Here is an 11,984-nt window from a genome sequence, read left to right on the forward strand (position 1 = left end):
AAAATAATGAATGCAAAGGTGAAAAAAGTGATAGTTGAATTATAGAAAGTCACTTTTCATCAAATGTGCCCTAACAAAATCTGCTCACATTCCTCCTGTGTGTCCATACACACTGGTGCTCTTCAGACGCTGAAAATGCTATTCAGCGATTTTCATGCGGCTGGGAGCGAAGGAAAGTGGTTTTTCAAACAAACTCATATAATTTATTGCTTGACGAACTCCACTATAATATTTTCACATATTTATGACATAATATCGTACGATGACATGTTTCTGACCTAAAATGATACGAAATATGATTGTTTACATTAAAATCTAAAAGTTGAATATAAAGCATAATTAAGTGATAAAAGTGACAATTGAAGTGTAGAAAGTCACTTTTCATCAAATGTACCCTCACAAAACTTGTTCACTTTTGTCCTGTGTGTCCATATACACAGGTGCTCTTCATACGCTGAAAACGCTATTCAGCGATTTTCAAGCAGCTGGGAGCTAAGGAAAGTGGTTTTTCAAACAAACTCATATAATAAATTGCTTGACGAACTCCACTATAATATTTTCACATATTTATGACATAATATAATACTATAACATGTTTCTGACCTAAAATGATACGATATATGATTGTTTACATTAAAATCTAAAAGTTGATAATAAAGCGTAATTAAGTGGTAAAAGTGACAATTGAAGTGTAGAAAGTCACTTTTCTTCAAATGTGACCTAACATAATTTGTTCACATTCCTCCTGTGTGTCTATATACACTGGTGGTCTTCAGATGCTGAAAACGCTATAAAGCGATTTTCTAGCGGCTGGGAGTGAAGGAAAGTGTTTTTTCTATCAAACTCAAACAATCAATTGCGTGATGGCCTCCAATATGACATTTTTTACAAATTTATGACATAATATGATTGTTTACGTTAAAATCTATAAATTGATAATTAAGTATGATATGGTGAAAAAAGTGACAGTTGAAGTGTAGAAAGTCACTTTTCATCAAATGTGCCCTCACAAAACTTGTTCAAATTCGTCCTGTGTGTCCATGCACATTGGTGCTCATCAGATGTTGAAAACGCTATACAGCGTATAGTGCTAATATACAGTGCTAATATAGTATATTGTAGTACATTATAAACATTTCAAAGAATCATATTAAGTCATAAACAAGTCTATCATCTCATATTAAGTCAATAACGTGAAATATGTCATAGTATCATATTAAAGCATAAACAAGTAAAATATATCATTTTAAGTCATAAGCAAGTTAAACATCTCATATTGAGTCATAAACATGTGAAACACATCATGTTATCATATTAAGTCATAAACAAGTCAAACATCTCATATTGAGTCATAAACGTGTGAAACAGATCATATTGAGTTGTAAACAAGTGAAACATATCATATTGAGTCATAAACATCTGAAACATGTCATAGTATCACATTAAGTCATAAACAAGTGAAACAGATCATAATGAATCGTAAACAAGTGAAACATCTCATATTGAGTCTAAAACGTGTGAAATATCTCACAGTATCATATTAAGTCAGAAACAAGTGAAACAGATCATATTGAGACGTTAACGAGTGAAACATCTCATATTGAGTCCTACATGTGTGAAACATGTCACAGTATCATATTAAGTCATAAACAAGTGAAACAGATCATATTGAGACGTAAACAAGTGAAATGGATCATATTGAGTCTTAAACAAGTGAAACATCTCATATCATAGCCAGTGGAATGTCCCAGAATTGTGCAAATTGTGGCAAGAAAGATTCACCAAATGAGCTGAAGCAATGTTCATCCTGTAAAGAGACACTGTATTGTTCCAGAGCATGTCAACAACAACATTGGACTGAACACAAAAAGAAATGCACTCACCTGATAACTGACAAGGGCAATGGAAAGTGTACCTGCAAAGACAAAAATGCACACTACTTGCCACCCCTAGCTCCAGTTGGCAACTTGCTCACCTCACTAGTATGCAGACAGTGTCTTGTTGAATGCTATCTGAATGGCCACCAACTCCAAGCTTATGGGACACAGGGTCCCAGGTGTCAGTCATTGATGAAAAATGAAAAGAGGAATACTTACCGAGCTTCAGACTGAGAGATGTTTCAGAAATCCTGGATTCACCTGACCTCACATTGACTGCAGCAAATGGAACTGAAATGCCTTACCAGGGATGGATTGAGACAACCTTACGGCTCGCCTCAGAAACTAACCAAGTCAATGAACTGCTGATTCCAATGCTTGAAGCTTTAATTACATCCAGTTAATGGGCAAAATTTGACACAACATTAGATGAGTATGCAGTGAAAACAAAGAAATAGATGGGTACTGTACCAGAACAGAGTAGCATTCAGATTGAGTGTTGTGTAGCTGCCCAGCCTTTTAAAGATGACATGACCATGTTATTTCAGCCAGACCTGAACCCCCAGTGGCCAGATGATCTTGAGTTCTATGACACACTAGTCAACGTCAAGAAAGGTGTTTTTCCAGTCATCACTGTTGATGTTTCTAACCCAACTGACCACGACATTGTTTTGCCAGGGCGCACTGTAATTGGCACAGTACAAACCGTAATGACTGTGTTACCTGCCCAGATTTTTGAAAAAAGGCTTCAACACCAGCCACCGTGAACCATGCCAGCATCCAGGCCCCATGTAATGGTAGTGAATAGTGGGATCCACCAGTAGATGTAAGTTACTTGAAAGAAGAACAGAGACAGATAGTCAGACAAGTGCTCAGAGAAGAGTGTCATTCCTTCTCAAGATCAGACAATGATATTGGCTGTATTGAAAGATTGCAAATGGCCATCTCTCTTAAAGACCCAGAACCAGTCAAATGCACATACATGTCAGGTATGGTACCCAGGCCACTGTACCTGGAGATGAAAGGTTACCTCCATGAGGAGATGAAAGGTTACCTCCATGACCTAATAGCACAGGGCTGGGTTAGGAAGTCGAACTCATTGTATTCTTCACCTGTTGTGTGTGTGAGGAAAAAGGTTGGCTCCCTTCGGTTGACCCATCCCGACCGCCAGCCCATCCCTCGGGTCCAAGACATCATGGACAGTCTGGGTGGTAATTCCTGGTTCTCTCTCCTGGACCAGGGAAACACTTACCACCAGGGATTTATTTCTGAAGAGAGCAGACCAATGACCGCTTTTATTACTCCATGGGGACTCTATGAGTGGATACGCATCCCTTTTGGCCTCATGAATGTCCCTGCTGCTTTCCAACGCTGTATGGAGGAATGTTTGGAAGGGCTCCGGGATGACATCTGCATCGCTTATCTGGACGACACACTGGTCCTCAGCAAAAGCTTTGAAAATCATGTGGAGGATGTACAAAAAGTGTTGAAATGCCTCAGAGAGTATGGCATCAAACTCAAACCAAGTAAGTGCGACCTCTTTAAACCTGAAGTCCGTTATTTGGGGAGAATAGTCTCTGCAGAGGGAAGTAGAGTTGATCCAGCAGATTTTGAAGCAGTGAGGGCCTTGAAAGACATCAGACCACAGAATGTGGGCCAGCTCAGAAAAATGCTTGGGTTACTCACCTACTATAGGCAGTACATTAAAGACTTTTCTAGAAAGTCCAGTTGCCTGTACAATCTCTTGAAAGCAGATTCAAATGTTTTCAAGAGACACAAGAAAACACAAGAAAACCAAAAACAAAGAAAATGACTCGTGTTGTGCCCTCAAACAAGCCAATCATGTGGACTGACCAGCACCAGCAGGCACTTGAACAGCTGATTGACTGTTTGCTCCATCCACCAGTGTTAGGGTTCCTTGATTTCACTCAGCCTTTAATAGTACACACTGACGCATCACATCAAGGCTTGGGAGCAGTATTGTATCAAAAACAAGATGGCAAACTGAGAGTCATTGCCTATGGCTCCCATGGCTCCCACCCTGAACCAGGACTGGTCCCATGGTTGCCACCCTTGCAGCCATACTACCTTCAGCCACCCTGTACGTATGGACTCCAGCAAACGTGAGTTTACAGAAGTGACATACTGAAATAGAACCATGAACTACTAGTGGACTGTTTTCATAGACTGTTTTCATGGGCTGTTGAAATTAACTTTGAATTTGCAGACTGCACAGATCATTGAAACCGATGGACTGTTGATCAAGGGTATGTGCAAAGACTCTTTATGGACTGTTTATACAGTAGCCAGTCAACAGATATGGACTGTGAACATGGACTGTTGATGACATATTTGAACTGTGACCTTTGTCCTAAGTATCACCTTACAGAAGAGGATTTGTTCAGAAGAGGATTTGTTGAGGATTTTGGGGAGAGTGTAACAAGTTAAATAGTCAAATGTTTAAAAAAGAGAGTTAAAAGAGTGTTTATTTTTCGCTGTTGTTCCATTTTAATGTGTTAATACATTGATAATTCAAGTAAGTATAACGCTGATCAGTCATCTATTAGGATGGTCTGAATCCTGCACTCTGGGATTGATTGCTTTAATCTCTGCCCACATACCTGGAGGAAAAGCGGTAATTTTCCATTCAAGTAAAGCTCTCGTGGAAGTAACACCGACCGTCATGCTTGTGATTTATTTCTCCTCTATATAGGTATGTTGTGCATGTTTAACTCGACTGTTTTTTCTGTGTTAACTTGCAAGTTAACACAGAAAAAACAGTTCCTCCATTCCTCCACCTGCACATGCGCAAACACACACATGACAAAACTTCAGAAATCAAAAAAAACAAAATATAAGTACATTTACTTATATTTTGTTTCTGATTTCTGAAGTTTTGTCATGTGTGTGTTTGCGCACGTGCAGGTCCTCACCTTGTACTGAAAACCAGAATAGAGCTTGCTTGTGTTTAGCCGTAATTTGAACATGTGGACATGAAAGACGCATATTTTGTACTTTTATTTAAATAATGTCTTAATGCACTTTAGGTTTACTGTTTTGTACAACTGTTTGTTATGTGTATATTGTTGTATTTTTGACAATTCATTCGAGTAAAGCTCTCATGGATGTAACACCGACCGTCATGCTTGTGAGTTATTTCTCCTCTATATAGATAGGGGGACAACAGGATCAACATATGAACACCCTGTACATACCATAGCATGTGTCACAGGATGTGCTTTGCTACATGTTTTTCCCATATTTTTATTTATACATTTATTTTTTCCTTTTACACGTTCTATAACTTTCAAAGTTTTAATCAATTTAACATGCTATGAACATCAAGTGAATCTCGTGCACAGACAGAAAAGGTTCAAAATGTGTGCCAAATCTCTAGACATTTAATTAATCATATAACCTATAGGTTCAATAGAGCAAACCTTAAGAATGTAAAAGAGTTTACCTGTGAGGGTGAGTCCACATACAGCAATTTGGTAGGACTTACAGTTTTCTCTTCCCTTCTTTTTAAGAAATATATGTGTGTGTGTATGTATATATATATATATATATATATATATATATATATATATATATATATATGTGATCAATGTGATATATATATATATATATATATATATATATATATATATATATATATATATAATTTTTATTTTTATCTCAGTAAAATTTACTTGTGCGTTAAATTTGCCAAATGTATCATGTACCGCTGATATGATGGAATGAGTCAATGGGGCATGCCACTTGATAATAATCTGCCGTAAAAATACTGCGCCTATTTCGCTTCTTAATAAGTACTCTCTTTACTTATTTATTCCTCGAAACGGACTCTTTCTGTTTATTTTTACCGTTATTATCTTTCTCTCTCTCTATATATACCCGTCGGTATATATCTTAGTTTTGAAGCTGTGATCTAAGAAACACCAACCTCTCTGCCATCGCAGAGGTGAAGTTCCCCAAACTTCTTGTAAGAAATCGCTCAATGTGATACATGCATTTCTTATATCATTGACTCCCTTCTATACAGACAGTAATACACAATGACTTCATAAAATTCTAATTTACCTTAAGGCTGTTTTTTTTTTTTTTTTTGATGATTCCTACCGGTCAGTGGTAAGGTTGCGTTGGTCTTTCACGCTGCACAATAAAGGGCAAACCGCCTGTATCGACATGAGCTTCAGGGTGAAACTTTTCCACATGCGTCCTCCGGTTTGCTTGTTGTCCAGAAAAGCTGAAAAGACTCGTGTAGCCCAGCCAGGAGACACCAAATTGTCATGGAAATTAGACAACACTCGCAGACTCGTCCTCTGAAGGTAAAAGGGTTTATTACAGAAAGATGGTTAGTACAGGATAGAATAAAGCAGGATAGAATAATGAGAGCGCTCTGAACCCCTTGTACTAAACCACTACTATATATATGAAACACAGAGCATGACATAATTCTGTGTACCGATAAGAAGCAGTTTGAGGCAGTTCAAACAGGCTTTGTCTTAGGATCTTGGAAGATGTTTAGACGAACCTTGAACGGAATAACATGTTTGTGTCTCTGTAAGCAGATAAACATTCTGTACTGATCTCTGAGTGACATGATATGGCCTTCTTAGGCATTATCCTCACATGAGAATGAAACAGAACAAGAACAAACTTATTACAAAATAAAAATGAGTAATTTCCCTCACAACATATTTATGACTTATTATGATACTAAGACATGTTTAACATGTTTATTACTTAATATGATATGTTTAACATGTTTATGCCTTAATATGATACTTTGACATGTTTCACATGTTTATGACTTAATATATGTTTCACACCTTTATGACTTAATATGATACGTTTCACATGTTTTGACTTGATATGATACTATGATGTGTTTCACATTTTTATGACTTAATTTGACATGCTTCACATGATTATGACTTAACATGACATGTTTCACATGTTTATGACTTAATATGATATTTTTCATGTGTTTTTAATTAGTACAATATGTTTCACATGTTTATGATAAAATATGATATGTTTCACATGTTTATGATGTAATATGATATGTTTCACATGTTTATGACTTTATAGGATATGTTTCACATGTTTATGCCTTAATATGATACTATGACGTGTTTCACATGTTTATGACTTAATATTATACTATGACGTGTTTCACATGTTTATGACTTAATTTGATAGGTTTCACATGTTTATGACTTAATATGACACTATGACATGATTCACATGTTTATGACTTAATATGATAGGTTTCACATGTTTGTGACTTAATATGATATTATGACGTGTTTCACATATTTATGACTTAATATGACGTTTCACATGTTTATGACTTAACATGACATGTTTCACATGTTTATTATTTAATATGATATGTTTCACATGTTTATGACTTAATATGATACTAAGACATGTTTCACAAGTTTATGACTTAATATGATATGTTTCAAATGTTGCCTCCATGGTAGGCGAAAAGTGCGATGCAAAAGTAGAAGAATGTCAAGACTTAAAGGGGCGTCATCTGAAATAACAATTGGTAGATATTCAGAGTTTAAAACTTGAGATATTAGAAAGTTATTAATAAAAATTTAATCAATGCGAGAAAAAGAACGTGAGAAAAAAAAGAATATTTTGGAGGGTTAAAATACCTCCATGGATCAATGTCACCATTCTGAACCATAAACTCCAGAGAATACCTTTGCCATTGCAGAGGGAGCCTTTGTAACAGCGCTAGATTTGTCCAAAACTGGGTTAATAGCACTGTTTAAATCTCCCCCAGATATCAAGAGATGTGTGTTCAAAGCAGGAATTTTTGACAACAAATTCTGAGCAAAAGGAGCGTTATCAAAATTCAGGGCATATACATTCACCAAAACTACTGCCGTTTGTGAAAATTTTCCCTTCCACAATGACATATCTACCATTTACATCAGAAATAACTTTATCAGAAGAAAAGGGCACAGTCTTACTTATCAGGATAGAAACTCCCTGGACCTGGAATCAAAATTGGACAAAACAATGGAGGAAGAACCCCACAACACTGGAACATCCGATACTTGTAAACCATACCTATTCTTGTTGTGTGAAGTCACTCCCGAGCATAAAAGGTACCACAATTACCATGTATCTCAGGCAACCTATAGATTTACATGGAAACTGGTATAGTTGCCCACACCAGAGTAGTTTTACAGTCACATTACAGGTATTAATAAATTGGTTAACTGTCATGTAGGCAGATTAAGATGGAGGATACTGTTCATTAAACCATCGTTGTGCTTTTTGGGGGCAGTCGAATTGCAGCCTCTCATCACCGAGGTCTATCTGAAGGCAAGCAGGGTATCTATGAGAAAACCGCACATTTCTCTCAAGTAAGCTGTTTCTCATCGCAGTGAAGGCTACCCTCCTCTTAGCAAAGCTAGAGTTGAAGTCAAGAAAGATGAAGACCTTACGGCCCTGATGGAAAAGTTGATTCCAATTCCCACGTCGAACAACTGTTTCTCTGTCGTGAAAGTAGTGAAACCACACAATCATCACTCTGGGCCTTTGATTCTCACGCTCCTCCGTGGGCGCGGGACCTATACAGTGTGCTCTATCCAGCAATGGAGCGGTTGGGAAGAGCTCTGATCCGAACACATCCTGGAAAAATTGTGACATAAACGTTACCGGATTGCTCCCTTCTTCTCGTTCGGGAATACCAATGACCCGGAGATTGCAACGCCGTGAACAGGACTCCAGGTCCTCCACTTTATCAGCGAGTTGTTTATTAGACGAATTTAGCTTTTGCACCATCTGTTCCAGTGCTATAATGCGATCACTGTAATCGTTCAGGTGCTGGTCAAGCTCGTCAATACGTTGTCCTTGTGATTCAATGCTCGATTTAAAACTCTCAAAAGACGCAACAACTGGGGCCAGAGCAGAGTCAGTAGCCTGTATTGCAATGGTAGATGTTAGCTCCACGATCAAAGCAGTGTGGAGGTTTTCCAGGTCCAACGGTAGCTTGTCACCATGACTCACTGTCATGCTTGGTGAATGTTAGGGATAAAGCAAATAACAGCTTCTATAATCCCTCTTTCCTCCGTCAGCCTTTTCAGCCTCTTGGTTCATTTACTCAAAAGAAAAACTAACACATGTGGTTTACCACGGAGAGTATGCAGGCCTGGAGAGTCTAAATGAACACACTGGCAACCAGAGCAGTTCAAAGAGACGTCTGGTTTAATGCAGATTTCACAGAGGTTTATATAGAGGTACGAATAGCCGGGGTAGGCGCACTACTGTGTGGAAATAATATGGCAGTTGAACTGTCTGGCCACGTGCGTGAAAAACATCTTAGGCAATACAAGAACGTACAGCAGTTATTGATCATATATGGTATGGTTCTCTTAACAGAAGATAATAAGTTCCTATGGTGACATTTTTACTGGCACGTACACATCAGACAGGTCTAGAAAAGATCATGAGACAGAAATTAACCTATAACCTAAACATACTTATACATATCTGAGGGAATAGAGAATAGAGAGTTTCCAACATTGAAGATTTAGGTTTCCGTAGTCTTTCAGAAGCCATAAGTCCTTTCTGTTTATAATTGTAAACTGAGTAATTGAAAAAGAAGGCACCAAATGTCTTAGAAAAAATTCGGGTTGCCTGAAAAGCACAATTAAAAGATAAAATGCTCAGGAGCTCACTCCACGCGTGTCTTCTCACTCACATGCTCAGCCAGAAGTCTCATCAGAGCACATTTGATGAAAACTGACCTTCTTCACTTCAATTCTCACTTTTTCACCTTTTCATACTTTATTATCATGTTATAGATTTGAATGCAAACAATCATATTACATATCACTTTACATCAGAAAATATGAAACATGTCAGAGTATATTATTATGTCATAATGTGAAAAATGTCATACTGGAGCATCTCATGCAATTGATTGTCAGAGCACATGTGATGAAAACTGACTTTCTTCATTTCAGTTCTCACTTTTTTCACCTTTTCTTACTTTATTATCATGTTATAGATTTTAATGAGCACTGGAGCAAATGATTGTCAGAGTACATTTGATAAAAACTGACTTTCTTCACTTCAGTTCTCACTTTTTCACCTTTTCATACTTTATTATCATGATATAGATTTTAATGAGCACTGGAGTAAATGAGTGTCAGAGTACATTTGATAAAAACTGACTTTCTTCACTTCAGTTCTCACTTTTTCACCTTTTCATACTTTATTATCATGTTATAGATTTTAATGTAAACAATTATATTACTCATCACTATGTCAGAAAATGTTAAACATGTCAGAGTATATTATTATGTCGTAATGTGAAAAATGTTATACTGGAACATCACAGTTGATTGTCGGAGCACATGTGATGAAAACTGACTTTCTTCACTTCAATTCTCACTTAATTTCACCTTTTCATACTTTATAATCATGTTATAGATTTTAATGCAAACAATCATATGATATATCACTTTACGTAAGAAAATGTGAAAAATGTCAGTGTATCTTATGTCATAAACATGTGAAAAATGTCATACTGGAGTATGTCACGCAAATGATTGTCAGTGCACATTTGAGGAAAACTGACTTTCTTCACTTCAATTCTCACTTTTTCACCTTTTCAACCTTTATTATCATGCTATAGATCTGAATGTAGACAATCATATTATGTATCACTTTACGTCAGAAAATGTGAAACATGTCAGTGTATATTATTATGCCATAATGTGAAAAATGTACGGTGGCCGTGAAGTGCAAAAAACATTAACAAATCCGAAACCACATTAACAAATCAGAAAACACATTAACAAATCAGAAAACACATTAACAAACCAGAAAACAAATTAACAAATCCGAAAACACAGTAACAAATCCGAAAACACATTTAAAAAAAATCAGAAAACACATTAACAAATCCGAAAACACATTAACAAATCAGAAAACAAATTAACAAATCAGAAAACAAATTAACAAATCCGAAAACAAATTAACAAATCAGAAAACAAACTAACAAATCCGAAAACACTTTACAATAACAAATCCGACAAAATGTAAAAGGTAGCTATAGTTTGCGAATGTATTACTTACCGCTGATTGGAAGATACATCTGTCAATCAAAATACACAGGAAGTACAACAGGAGCTGCACAAGTACTAGAAAGTCAACTCATGGGTATATGTCTTAATATGTTTTGTCCGTACAGCAGTTTAAAATATGGCGTTCTGAAGTTCATGTGGAAAAAATCTCGAAGTTTTAAAAAAGAGACACAACAGAACCGATTACACCCATGTCAACGGACGTTGGTATTATTATAGGCTAGCTAGACAGCGATATACATAGCTAGAACATGGTTGCCACCCATGAGTTTGGGTTGCTTATAATGTGCATTTGAGAGTTCACTTTATTTTTGCATTCGCATAATTGCCAACATGTTTGACATGCCTTTGCAGCATTCACCACATTTGCAAAGAGAAGCGATTATAAACCTGTTTTCAACCAAACAGAAAATAAGTCTCCCAAGTCTTCCACCAAAATAAAATCTAGCGTGGGGTATTACTGGTGTATTTTTATGTCATGGAATAAAACTTTAAAATATTTTGAGCTTGTGTTCACCACAGACCTTATTTCAGGCTTTTAACTAAAATCTCATTCAAAAAACCCATTGACTTCGGGACGATGGAACCGAAGGGCTAAAATGCCCACTCGTTTCTGGGTTTTGGCATACAAAATGACGTCATCTCTGCACCACTCTGTATATTAAGACAAACAAAAAAGTGAAAATAAAAAAAAGCTTGAAAAAGTTGACCACAAATTAAATGTGACAAAAGCTCAACAAAACAATTGTGTGATTGCACTAAATGAATAGGTAAATTATGTTTATGTAAATTATTGCATTTATTTTTGAATAAATGCTGTGCTTTTATGTGTGTGATAATTTCCTCAGCCAAGGTAGTCATAAAGATGTTTTAATATGTTTAAAACTGTTCATATAATTTGCTTGGCACTACTTTTTCTTCAGCCACTATGGTGTGTCCAGGAATTTTCCTGGACTTAGGTGGCAACCCAAGACTTTTATTT

Source organism: Ictalurus furcatus, chromosome 3, assembly GCF_023375685.1.
Source record: "Ictalurus furcatus strain D&B chromosome 3, Billie_1.0, whole genome shotgun sequence".
In the NCBI taxonomy this organism is placed as follows: Eukaryota; Metazoa; Chordata; class Actinopteri; order Siluriformes; family Ictaluridae; genus Ictalurus; species Ictalurus furcatus.